The following is a 14,080-nucleotide window of genomic DNA, read 5'->3' as shown; positions in this document are numbered from 1 at the left end:
GTCGGGATAGGATCTTTACAGTGGCAGGGTCGGGATAGGGTCTTTATAGGATCAGGATAGGGTCGGGGATCGGGATATAGTCTTTATAGCTTCGGGATAAGGTTCATAGGGTCGGAATATGGTCTTTATAGGGTCAGGATAGTGTTCATAGGATTGGGATATGGTTCATAGGGTCAGGGGTCGAGATAGGGTCTTTATAAGGTTAAGATAGGGTCCGGGGTCGGGATAGGGTCTTTATAAGGTCAGGATTGGGTCGGGGTTGAGATATGGTCTTTATAAGGTCGAGATAGGGTCAGAATAAGGTCTTTATAGGGTCGGTATAGGGTCGGGGGTTGGGATAGGGACTTTATAGGGTTAGGATAGGGTCGAGGGTTGGGATAGGGTCGGGGGTTGGGATATTGTCTTTATAGGGTTGAGATAGGGTTCATAGGGTTGGGATAGGGCCTTTATAGGGTTGGGATAGGATCTTTATCGTGTCGGGGGTCGGGATAGGTTCAGGATAGGGTCGAGGGTCAGGATAGGGTATGATGGTTATTATTGTTATTATTTCTAATAATTTTTTTTTATTTCTAATAACAAAATGCCATAGACATAGACCTAGTGGATGTCTTGGGGATAGTAATCTGAGTCAATGAATTCATCTAGTATTCCTATTTTTTTCAAGATATTTCTTCAAATATCTTGAAAAAGTGGGGAGTACTAGATGTCTTACTATCTTCAAGGGATCCACAAGGTCGGGATAGTGGTATTATATATAATTTTGTTGATAATTTTATTTTATTTCATTTTAACTTTTTTATAAAAGAAAATAAAATTGGTAAACATGCTCACCGACCAACTCAACTAATTGACTTAATTAATATTTTAAAATTGTATGTTCTTATATTTACCATAGATGGCGATTAATAAGAGTTGGACGAAATTGAGAAATCGTGCTTGTGATGCTTATTGGATTTGTCTCCAAAATTTCATGAATATGGTGTCACAACACAAAGATTGTGATGGGAGAATAAGATGTCCATGTATCAAATGCATTAATCTTAGACTACAAACTTTGGATGTCGTTCAAGCACATATCTTCGACCAGGATTTCCAACAGAGTTATGGACAGTGAATTTACCATGGGGAAGTCGAGGAAGATGTTGATGATGAAGGGGTAGATGAGAATGGGCCCATAGATGAAATGCGAGACATCGTTGATGATTTCCTTTTACTAAACAATGCTGAAGAAGCTAATAGTGGAATTGGTCAGTACTATGACGAGTTATTCGACGAAATTTAAGTTGAGTTGTATCTGGGTTGTGATTGGATATCATCGCTGAACTTTTTCGCTAAGTTGATGCACTTGAAAGTTAGGAGAAAGATAACGATGAATTGTAGAAGTGATTAAAGTTTTTTTCGATGGACACCAATCAATACATATGTGTAGATATGATTACTACTTATTTTATAATGAGCATGCATCTAAAGATTCATGTCCGGTGTGTGGGAGTAGCAGGTGGATACATGAGAATAATAAAGGGAAAAATATTTCGCATAAAATGATGCGTTATTTTCCATTGATTCCTCAATTAAAAAGATTGTATAGTTCAAGGCATGTAGCAGAAGAGATGCTATGGCATCATACTGGGTGATCGAAAAAAGATGGGATGATGCGTCATCCGGTTGATGGGTTAGCATGGAAGGATTTTGATGCCAGACATCCTGATTTTGCAAGAGATCCTAGAAATGTTCATATGGGCTTGGCTGCCGATGGGTTTAATCCATTTGGCAACATGAGTTTATCGTACAACATGTGGGCTATTTTGTTTATGAATGATAATCTGCCACCATGGCTTTGTATGAAGGACCCTTTTTTCATGCTAACTCTTCTTATTTCTAGGCCAAAATCACTAGGTAAGGGCATGGATGTATTTTTTAGGCCATTGGTTGATGAGTTGAAAGAGTTGTGCATTATTGGGGTGGAAACTAGGGATGGTAGAAACAACATGTTCAAGATGCGTGCGACCCTTTTGTGGACGGTGAACGATTTTCCTGCTCGAAGTAGTTTGTCTGGATGTAGTGGTCAGGGTTTCAAGACTTGTCCTACATGCAACGAAGACACATCCTCTATCCGAGTAATTGGTAAGACATCTTATGTTGCTCATAGAAAATTCTTGGCTAGTAATCATCAGTGGAGAAAGGATACTCAATTCGATGGAATAGTTGAGAGAAGACGTCCTCCAAGAATGTTTACTTGTTAGGATATCTTAGATCAAGTCAATGCCCTACCACCTCAAGTCCTGGGGAAACAAGAGAGGTATGAAAAGAAAAAGAGGTGCGGAGGATAGTAATTGGAGGAAAAAAAGCATTTTTTATGAACTTGACTACTGGAGTACGAACGAGTTAAAACACAACATAGATGTTATGCATGTTAAGAAGAATGTATGTGATAGTGTCGTTGGTACTTTCTTGGATAACGATAAGTCCAAAGACACTACTAATGCAATATACGATCTGAATAATATGGGAGTTAGGGATGCATTGTGGACATATGAAGATCAAAATAAAAAGTTAATGAAACCACATGGTCCTTACATGTTGACTCCTAAAGATAGGTGAGAATTTCTTCAATTTCTAAAAGGTGTTAAACTGCCAGATGGGTTATGTTCAAACTTGAAGAAGAAAGTGACTGATAATGACTCAAATATCTTTGGGTTGAAGTCACACAACTGTCATGTGATAATGCAACGATTACTTCCAGTGGGTATCCGCAAGTTTCTACCAGAATCTATATCAGGCACCATAATGGAACTATGAAATTTCTTCAAACAATTATGTTTGTGGACCTTGAATGTAAATGATATGGAGAAAGCTCAAAGGGAGGTCATTCACATCTTATGCAAAATGGAATTGATTTTTCCCCCAACTTTTTTTTGACATAATGATACATTTGGTCTTGCATTTGCCAAAAGAGGCTTTATTGGGTGGGCTAGTATTTATGAGATGGATGTATCCGTTTGAAAGATACATGAAAAAAATTAAAAAAACTACGTTAGGAATAAAGCTCTTTTTGAAGGGTCCATAGCTGAAGGATATGTGGCAGATAAGGCTTTAACATTTTGTTCCATGTATTTCAAAGGCATGGAAACAAAATTTAATCGTTTGGATTGAAATGCGGACAGATTTTATGTTCCACGCCACATTTCAGTGTTACAATCTCAATGTTGTCCATTGAGTAAGGGATTGCAAGTGCCTCTCGACGAAAAGACTAAAAATATAGCTGAATGATTCATACTAGAGAATTCTCTATATTGAATAGGTTAATTTAACTATCTTTATTTTTTATGTTGTTTTTTATGTAACATATTTCAACTGTAATGGTAACACTATGTTAATCAACATCGAACACCTTCATGAGATCAAACAGAGGGATCCATTGGGCGATCGTAACCTTTTGCACAAAAAAGGATTTCGTTCCTCATTTCATGAGAAGGTAATCTATAACTAGGACATTCTTAGTTGTTAGATTGAAATATAAGTTTCTTATTATAATATATTTTGCTATATTTAGATATATGACTTGCACCAGCTCGAGTCATTATAGAATGGAGATAAGTTGCTAGCTCTAGCATCTGGGTCTGATCTTTTAGTGTACTCCGCTCAAACATGTATAGTGAATGGGGTTCGATATTTTACACACAATTGAGATCAAAATCGTATTAGACAAAATAGTGGAGTGTGTGTTGCTGGGACAGAAGGTTTTGAATATTATGGACAACATGAAAAGATATTGGAGGTATCTTATACTTGTGTATATTTATTGGTATTGTTTCGATGTAAATGGTTCAACACAGACTCGAAAAGAAAAAGGAAATAATTATTGAAAATAATGTCACCAGTATAAATATGAGCGGCAAATGGTATAAAGATGAACCGTACATACTTGCTAGCCAAGCTAAACAACTTTTCTATCTTGATGATATACTTAGAGGTCAAGCTTGGAAAGTTGTTGAAGAAGTGAATCATAGGCGTTGACGGTGACAACTCGTCAACTAAGTTAAGTTAGAAAAAGTGCAAAGTAAAGATTATCCAAAGAAAAGCTTTAGAAATCTAAGTATAAACTCCAAGAACAATTGCAAAAGAACAATGGTGAAATCCGTTTGTATTCACTGTGGTGCACTTGCTGCAGTAAATTTTCCAACCCCCCTCAATGTTGAGGTGGGGTTCCCTTTATAGGGGGCTCTAATGGCCCCTGATACATTGTGGTCCATGGGACCAATTTGTACATAAGTACGCTATCAGGAGAGTGGTACCAGATATAGTGGTGTCGGCTCCCGTACGTGGTCAGAATCCGTGGGGATGTCTCCACTACTTACTGAGTACGAGTGTCAGGGGTTGTCCGGTGTGGACCGTAGCAAGTACTGTGCTTGTACATCAACTACTTGTCTGACATGGGCTTAGTATCTGTACTTCCCCTAAACCTGTCATGCATTGCTGTGAGACACCTCCAACGCGCCATTATTGGTGCGTTGGAGAGATCCATAATTTTACCTCTTGTTGGACTCACGGTAATAGTGGTGTCCAGTAAGTGGCGCTAATCTTAAGGGGCGAGATAGAACCCCCCTTGTGAGGCCAATTTTGGGGAGTTGACCCCTAGTGGTGCGAATGAGGCCTGGGAGGATTGAGTGTACCAAGAGGAGGCGGGATGCAAGCCTCCGCGAGTCGCCTCCGTCGAGGCGTGGCTAGAAGGGTGCAAGGCCCTCGCGAGATGCCTCTCACGAGGCAAAGCGCCTAGTTGGCATGCCCACATGCGAGGCGCCCTTGGCGAGGAACAGCTTGAAGGGTGCGAGGCCCTCGCAAGATGCCTCTCACAAGGTGAAGCGCCTAGGTGGCATGCCCACACGCGAGGCGCTCTTGGCGAGGCACGGCTTGAAGGGTGCGAGCCCTTGCGAGGTGCCTCTCGCGAGGCGAAGTGCCTAGGTGGCATGCCCACACGCGAGGCACCCTTGGCGAGGCACGGCTTGAAGGGTGCGAGGCCCTCACGAGATGCCTCTTGCGAGGCGAGGCGTCTAGGTGGCATGCCACACGCGAGGCGCGGCTTGAAGCGCGAGGCCCTCGCGAGACGCCCCCCGCGAGGCTGCTGGGTGCGCCAAGACGTTGCACGCGAGGCGGTTGTGGGACACCAGGGGCGCGTGAGACCCTCACGCGTCAGCGGGGCCACAGGGGCGCAAGGCTCCGTATGCACCCGCGAGGTGCAAGGCTCCTTGGCTGGTGCATGGCGACGAGTCCTGCGAGACGTCTGGGGTGCCCGTGGGTGTCCGAGGTGAAGTGGTCATTTGGAGCAGGGTCGATTTGAGCACTAATTTGAGGGTTCAAATGGACTTCAAATATGGTTGCTTTGGACCTCCCAGGGACCTTAGGCGTGAGATGCGGGCTCTTCACCGGTGTTGAACTTTGAGCATCCATACTTGCCCCCCAGTCTAAGAAAGGACCTTTAGGTGTTCTTGTAGCCTATTCTCCTTAATTCTTATAAATAGGCCTTCATGCAAGGCTTATTATTTTCACCTTACTTCCTTAGCTTAGTGGTTTTGAGAATCCTTCCTCTTTCAAGATGTAAGGGGTTCAATCCCCCACATCCTCATTTTTTCCATAGTTTCCTTCATTTCATTTTTTTTTTTACATATGAGCTAATTTTTTGTATGTCTATTTGGAGGCTAATACATCCTTTTTGTCTATTTTTGCAGACGCGTATTTTCGACCATCTAGTGCTTTTGGCCCTCGACCTCTTTTTTGGCCTCGACAGCCTCTAATTTCTACATCTTGAGGTATATTCTCTTTTTCCCTTGTTTTCATTGGGTCCAAATTAGCATTACTCGGGATGGGGTACCATGGTCTGAGCTTGGAGTGAGTTTGCCTAGTTGCATGCCCCTATTTTTTATACCCTATAGTGGGTCATTTAGGGCATTTGCATCTAGAGGTTTTAAGCCCATTTCTTTGTGTTTTGTAGCCATCCCCTCATTTATACGTGAACCCTTTTTTGCTTTCGGGACGAGGTCTCATGGCCAGGGACGGTCCGTTCGACATACCTCCGAGAGTTGAGTTTGTTGACCTGTCCTCAGACTCAGAGTCCCCTGAGGAAAACCCTTACCAAGACTATGACTCCTTAAGGCAGGCCCGTATCCGTCACCTTGAGCACATGGCTGAACTTATGCGTAAAATTTGGGTGGTGGAGAGTGAAATTGACTCGGCGTTAAGAGGAGACGGAACACCCTTCCCCCCTGACCTTATTGACCATGTAGCAGGCCTTAGGGTGACCCATTTAGAGTTGCAGAGGGAGTTGGAATTTATGGAGGGGCACCTTCTGCCTGAGCCCCCCAGCCCATCCTCGCCTGATGAGTGTCATGGGGCCGCTTCTGCTTCCCCTCAGCCCTTAATTTCGATCTTCCCTAGCCTAATGCTTCCGCAGCCGATCCCCCGGTGGAAGACTCTTGCTAGGAAGAAAAAATGGAGGGTCAAGTGTCCTGTCTCTTCCTCACCTTTTTCTTTTGGTTTTGCAGATATGCCGAGGGCACGACGACAGGTAGCTTCCAACGAACAGGATGATGCTCCTTTACTGGCATCCAAACTGGTGTCTCATGTGTCCAAAAACAAACTGAGGGAAATTTTGAATCACTATCGCGTTCCTCCGGAGTACGCTTTACACACTCCTTTGGAGACATGCCGGGCTGACTGCCCTAGGACCGGCTTTGTGGCCCTCAGTGAGCACATCCTGAAAGCGGGTGGTACCATCCCGTTACACCCGTTCTTTGTTGTGGTCCTCAACTACTTTGACCTGGCACCGCTTTAGCTGGCACCCAATGGTTGGCTGACTTTGAGCTGCCTTTTCGTTGCGTTTATGAAACTGGTGAAGCGCGCTCCTATGGCGCTAGAGGTGCATTTCATCTACAACCTCATGCCCACTCCCAAGTCAAAGGGATTCTATTATTTACAGAAAGCCAACAGCGAGGCCTCTTTGATAGAGGGCTCGGTGTCCAACCCAGGGTCCTGGAAGCAGGAATTTTTCTTCGTGCAAGGCCCCCTCTCTGTCCGCGAGCACTTCCGAGCCACTCCCAGTAAGTACCCTAAGTATCACTTTCTCTCTTTTACTTTTTTGAAACTTATTGTTTCATGACTTACGTTCATATCGACCATGGCGTGTATTATGCAGAGCAATTTTCCGAACCCACAGTTGTCGGGCCGGAAGTGAGAGATATGAGGAAGTTCCTCAACGCTGACCCTGCTATGAAAAAGGCGGTGTACTTATTCACCGTGAAAATTCTGAACCTCCATAAACTGTCCCCTGTCTCGGACCCCAAGTTGCTGTGGACCATCTCTGGGTCCAAGAAGATGAAGGGAGTATCGGCCGAGCCTTGCCCAAATGACGATGAGGCCGAGGAAGAGCCGAAGGAAGCCCCCCTTGAACGCGGGGGACCTCACCAGCTGTCTTCATCTCCTGGGGGGTGCCCTCCATGTGTCTCTTATGATCCGGACATAGCCCCTCATTCTCAAGACCAGCAGGTCGTCCCGGGGTGTTTTGTTTGCCCCGACCCTAAGGGCTATGACGCTTTCACTCAAGCTCCCCTTGACCCTGGTCCATCGGGGGCTTACTACGCCGATATTCCGGAGCCCCCCTCCAATCCACTAGAGCCTCACTTTTCCACTTTTTATGCGCCCCCTCCCGTTTCAGCGAGCGGGTCGTCTGTCCTTATCCAGCCAGATGACCCTGGCCTGGATGGGGTGCCCTGGGTGAATCGTATGTCGACCACCTACGGGCGGCAGTCCACCCAACTCGCCTCGGACCTCCCTGAACCTAACTGGAACAGTCTTGGGAGTTGTGCTCTGTCAGACCTTAGGGAAACCTTAAGGCGCACCACTGCTTGGGTTAGTTCATGCATCTTGTGTCGGTCCTATTATATATAGATGTAGATACTTTTTTTTTGTTACTTATTATTTCTATTGTTAACTTTCTTATGCAGGCCCATATTGTGGCTCAGCGGTTTGCCGACTCGGCTAACATTCTCTCCGCAACAAGTGCTGAGAGGGATAGTCTCACGGCCCGGGTCAAGGAGCTCGAGAGAGAGCTTGAGGAAACCCAGACTGAGATAAAGAGGGTTCGGACCAAACTTGTCGCCTCGTCAAAAAGGAAGTTGAAGGTGGTTGCCAAAGCCACGAAGCTGCAGGGCCAAGTTATTAGTCTGGAGAGCGAACTCCAGGGGACCAAGGCTATCGCAGCAGCATCGCAGGAGAGAGTTACTTATTTAGAGGCCGAAGTCAAGGCTACCAAGGCCGAACTCCAGGCTGCTAGGGCCGATGTCGCCACGTCGCGAGAGAGAATTGCTTCCTTGGAGGCGGAGAAGACTGCCATTGAGTACAGGTCCATAGACCGCGCCCTTTACAGCGTGTGGAGGCAGGATCCCAAATTTGATTTTTCTTCTTTCGATGAGCACGTCGTTGCTCGAGCACCCGTGTGGAGCGCCTGTGGCAGGAAGCCCTGAAGTTGTTATTTCATAACTTTTGTCAACTAGCCTGCTATGGGTGTATGCTCTTTTTTGAGCCTTTGTAATATCATTATCATTACTATTTTTCTTTTGTAAATCTTGTCATGTCCTCAAGACTCCCTTTTTTTAATGTATATATACATGTGTGGTTATTTATCTCTTATTCCACTGCATTTGAGGCCCTTTTAAGCCTGTATGATGGGGTTTGGCGGGTTCCCCTCTTTTATTTATCAGGCTGGAGGTCCTTCGGAGCCCATGTGAAAGGGATAAATGGGACCTCTTTTGGTGCCTCTTGATTACTTTTATAAGGATATTTTGACCCCTTGGGTCCTAGCTATCCTTTTATATATTCTTGCGTGCGCTTATTATTTTTTGCGAGAAGCATCCTTCTCGTCGTTATTCATAATACTATTTTTGCAAGGGTCTCTTTTGGGACCCTTTTTGGCTAGACGACTTGGTGGCCGCTCTAGACTTATTATTGTTGTTACTATACTCTTTTTTTTTTTTTGTAAGACCCTTTGGCCTCCTTGATGTTCACAAGGGTAGCTAATCCTTGTGAACCTAAGGGATGCCTTGTAAGGTCCCCTCCCTGTTTTATAAATATAAGGACTTCGCTTAAGGCCCTGATACAAGGGGTCCTTTTGGGATCATGGTCCCTTTTAAGGTCCTCCTGATAAAGGGTCCTTTTTAGGATCTCCCTGGTGCATAGGGTCCTTTTTACGATCCTCATGGTAGAGGGTCCTTTTTAGGATCCTCCTGATAGAGGGTCCTTTTTTAGGATCCTGGTGCAAGGGGTCCTTTTTTGGATCCTCCTATTTGCTGGGGGGTCCTTTTTTTTTTGGTTGTTGTATGTCTTTACCTCCTGTCCTGCCCCCCAAGTGTTTGGTGAAATTTATTTCGGCAGGCACTTTGGTTGATGCTCGCATAGAGAAGAAAAATAACACGTGAAGTTGCAAACAGTTTCATTCATAGCATATGGTTTACAACGGCATATTTAAAGAAGGGTTACATCTAATTGGGAGGTTACCTAGGTAGCCTCTTTGATTCTTAGACACTATGATAACATAACAAGGAACAAACTAAACATAGGTCCTCTGTGCACCGGGGGCCGGAGCCCCAATGGTAGCATTTCTCGAGGTGTTCTGCAACTCGTGGGTCCAACTCGTGTGGATCGCGCCTTCATACCAACCGTTGCCATCGACACCGATGGTTTTGTGGCTGTGCGGAGGGACATGTTAAAGCATTCCCTCACTTCCTTCTACTCCCCTTTCATGCATGTTACTCCCCCAGGGGTTGGGAATTTCATAGCCAGGTGATACACAGAAGTTATTGCCTTCAATTCTCTCAGAGAGGGTCTCACTAATACCGCGTTGAAGGCTGAGGCGCAATCCAGCACGACAAAGTTTTCCATTATGGTGTTTTTCTTGGGTTGTTCCCCCATGGTGAGGGCTAATTCAATCGCACCTAGGGGTTGTATCGAGTCCCCTGTGAACCTGTAAAGGGAGGTACTGCAGGGTTTCAAGTGTCGGACGCTCAGTCCCATCTTCTCCAAAGCGGGGCGATGCAGGATGTCCACAGAGCTTCCATTATCCACTAGGACTCGATGTACTCTCATGTTCGCAAGCTAGACAGTTAGCACCAAGGGGTCATTATGAGGGAAATGCACCCCCTGCGCATCTTCTTCAGTGAAAGTTATTGAGTCTTTCTCACCCTTGAAACTCTTCGAGGGGCATTGCTCCAGACTTAAAACGCACGGTGGTGGACTTCGTCTAGCCTCCTTGGCGTATTTGTCTCGTCCCTTCCTTGAATTGCCTCCGAATCCTGGTCCTCCAAATATGGTCCTGACCTCTCCCTGTACTTCTGGGGCCACCCCTCGCGCCCGCGGCGGGGATGCTCCTTCTTCTAGTCTCTGGTTCTCCTTGCGCATGTATCTGCCCAAATGTCCCCTGCGAATGAGCTCCTCAATTTCCACCTTCAAATGGTTGCATTCTGCAGTGGTGTGACCGACATCCTTGTGATACTGGCAATACCTGCTGGGGTCTCTTTTAGACCGGTCTTTTTTCATTGGTGGGGGTCTTTTGAAAGGGACCTGGTTTTCGTTCGCAACGAAAATATGCTCCCTCGCATGGGTGAGGTCAGTGTAAAAGTTGTAGGGGCCCTATAGGCGCTCCTCAGATCGTTTATGCTTCCGGGGTCGATCATCTCTTGTTCCCTCATAAACCCCCTTCTTCTTTGCACCGCTTGGGTTTTCTCGGGCTGAAGGTTTCAGGGGCGACGACCCTTTTCTGGCTTTGAGGTTCTCGTGACCATCCTCCATGCGAATGTATTTTTGTGCCCGCTCATAGAAATCATCCAAGTCTGTGACCTCCCTCTTGAGCATGTTATCCCATAACTTGCTTCCTGGGCATACTCCAGCTGTGATGGCCATTTTCAGCTCTCAGCGGGTCAAGCTCCCTACTTTAGCTGCCTCCATATTGAACCAGTGAATATAGCTCTTCAGACTCTCGTTTTCTCCTTGCTTCACATTTACGAGGTTGGTGCCTGGCATCGTGTAGTCTCGCACGGCGTGGTGCTGCTGGAGGAATTCATCAGAGAGTTGTTGCCAAGATCTGATGGACCCCGGTCTAAGTCTTTTGAACCATTTGTACGCATGTCCTTTTAAGGTGACAGCGAAGCAATGACATCTCACCCCGCTGCCAATTCCCCTCAGTTTCATCAGGTCGTTAAATGTGTCCAGGTGGTAGTTTGGATCTGTGTTTCCTTCATAGGGGGTCATATTGGGTTCCTTAAAGTTGGCAGGGAGCCGAATGGCTTCGATCTCCCTCACGAAGGGTGACTCATGGTCGAACTCTTCCTCAAAAGCTTGACCTCCAGAGGCGGTGATGATCTTACTTCGTAGGCTCCTCCTTTCTGTATCCAGGTCCTGCCTCCTCTTGCTTAGGGAGTTCCTTAAAGCGGACGGGTTAAGGAACTCTGCCCTCTCCTCTGCCCTCTCCTCTGCCCTCTCGAGGTGCCATAGGGGGTGTGGTCCCTTTACCTGTCCTCTTTTTGTTGAGCTCCTCCCGTAAATTTGAGGGTGCTCTTTTAGAGGTGACCTCGTCATCACTGCAAGGGGCAGCATTGGTCTTCGGCTCTGGTTTCTGGGCCTACTTCGGTGGTTCAGGATGTTCGTGTTGCTTCGTTTGGGGGGTGTTACTGGTGGAGTGTCGAGTCCTTCCAGCGTCTACCGGGACGGTGGTCTCTGCCCCCTCCTGACCTTTCTCTTTTCTCTTGGGCAGGGTCACGCTTGACTTACCTTGCAACAAGCCATTTAGTACCTCTTGCATATTCTCCAGGGTGGTCTCCAACCTTTGGTTCTTACGGTGCAGCTCACGTATTTCCTCTTCGTAGAATCGAGATTTTGAACTCGAGCTCACGGAATGGACCCAGGGATGTTTATCTTGTCTATGCGTCGAGGGGCTCGGGTCCTGCCGGCCGGAGTTCGGTACTTGTGGTGGTTTAGGAGGTGGGAACTCATTGGCATTTCCCAGTGGTGCCCTTGGAGGACTCTCTCCTGGCAGGACGGCCTGTGATGAGACCTCTCTATCACCCTCGTGAACCTCAGGGTCCCTAGGGGGCTCCACATCTCTGGGTGGAGGAGGATCTTTCATGGAGGCCTTCAGCTAGACTCCGGTAAGGTGGACCTCCACCTCTCATGGCTCCCTGAGTCGCTTTGAACGTCTCGACATTTCTTCTTGCCAGAAGTAATGGTAGAACAGTAGCTTGGTACTTAGGTTCCCACAGACGGCGCCAAACTGTTGACGGTGAGAACTCGTCAACTAAGTTAAGTTAGAAAAAGTGCAAAGTAAAGATTATCCAAAGAAAAGCTTTAGAAATCTAAGTATAAGCTCCAAGAACAATTGCAGAAGAACAATGGTGAAATCCGTTTGTATTCACTGTGGTGCACTTGCTACAGTAAAATTTCCAACCCCCCTCAATGTTGAGGAGAGGTTCCCTTTATAAGGGGCTCTAATGGCCCCTGATACATTGTGGTCCATGGGACCAATTTGTACATAAGTACGCTATCAGGAGAGTGGTACCAGATATAGTGGTGTCGGCTCCCGTACGTGGTCAAAATCTGTGGGGATGTCTCCACTACTTACTGAGTACGAGTGTCAGGGGTTGTCCGGTGTGGACCATAGCAAGTACTTTGCTTGTACAGCCACTACTTGTCTGACATGGGCTTAGTATCCGTACTTCCCCTAAACCTGTAGTGCATTGCTGTGAGACACCTCCAACGCGCCCTTATTGGTGCGTTGGAGAGATCCATAATTTTACCTCTTGTTGGACTCACGGTAATAGTGGTGTCCAGTAAGTGGCGCTAATCTTAAGGGGGGAGATAGAACCCCCCTTGTGAGGCCAATTTTGGGGAGTTGACCCTTAGTGGTGCGGATGAGGCCTAGGAGGATTGAGTGTACCAAGAGGAGGCGGGATGCAAGCCTCCGCGAGTCGCCTCCATCGAGGCGTGGGTAGAAGGGTGCGAGGCCCTCGCGAGACGCCTCTCACGAGGCGAAGCGCCTAGGTGGCATGCCCACACGCGAGGCACCCTTGGCGAGGTACGGCTTGAAGGGTGCGAGGCCCTCGCGAGATGCCTCTCACGAGGCGAAGCACCTAGGTGGCATGCCCACACGCGAGGCACGGCTTGAAGGGTGCGAGGCCCTTGCAAGGTGCCTCTCGCGAGGCAAAGCGCCTAGGTGGCATGCCCACACGCGAGGCGCCCTTGGCGAGGCACAGCTTGAAGGGTGCGAGGCGAGGCGTCTAGGTGGCATGCCACACGCGAGGCGCTCTTGGCGAGGCGTGGCTTGAAGCGCGAGGCCCTCGCGAGACGCCCCCCGCGAGGCTGCTGGGCGTGCCAAGATGTTGCACGCAAGACGGTTGTGGGACACCAGGGGCGCACGAGACCTTCACCCGTCAACGGGGCCACAGGGGCGCAAGGCGCCGTATGCACCCGTGAGGTGCGAGGCTCCTTGGCTAGTGCATGGCGACGAGTCCTGCGAGACGTCTGGGGTGCCCGTGGTGACGTGGTCATTTGGAGCAGGGTCAATTTGAGCACTAATTTGAGGGTTCAAATGGACTTCAAATATGGTTGCTTTGGACCTCCCAGGGACCTTAGGCGTAAGATGCAGGCTCTTCACCGGTGTTGAACTTTGAGCATCCGCAATAGGCAAGTTTGGGATATTTCGAACACTTCTGATCAGATTGCTGATATTGATGTTGTACATGACACAAACTCATCCAATTTCGTATAGAGTGTTGAACTCAGGGAGTTGGTTGTTCAACAATCTAATCAACCAACAACATTCATAGGCAACGTCGCTCAACCTTATTCAACTGCTCAAGATAACGATGATTTTATTAATGATGATGAAGAAGTCAAAGGCGTAGAATAAGTAGATGATGAGGATGATTTACTTGTTGACCTTAGTGATGATGATAACACCAATCATGTTTCACCACTAGATGTTAATTTGAAAAAAACTTTTTATTTAAATAAATATATATCATAAATGTTGAATGATTTA

This window comes from Humulus lupulus, chromosome X, assembly GCF_963169125.1.
Source record: "Humulus lupulus chromosome X, drHumLupu1.1, whole genome shotgun sequence".
Lineage (NCBI taxonomy): Eukaryota > Viridiplantae > Streptophyta > Magnoliopsida > Rosales > Cannabaceae > Humulus > Humulus lupulus.
This window is presented reverse-complemented; position numbering follows the sequence as displayed.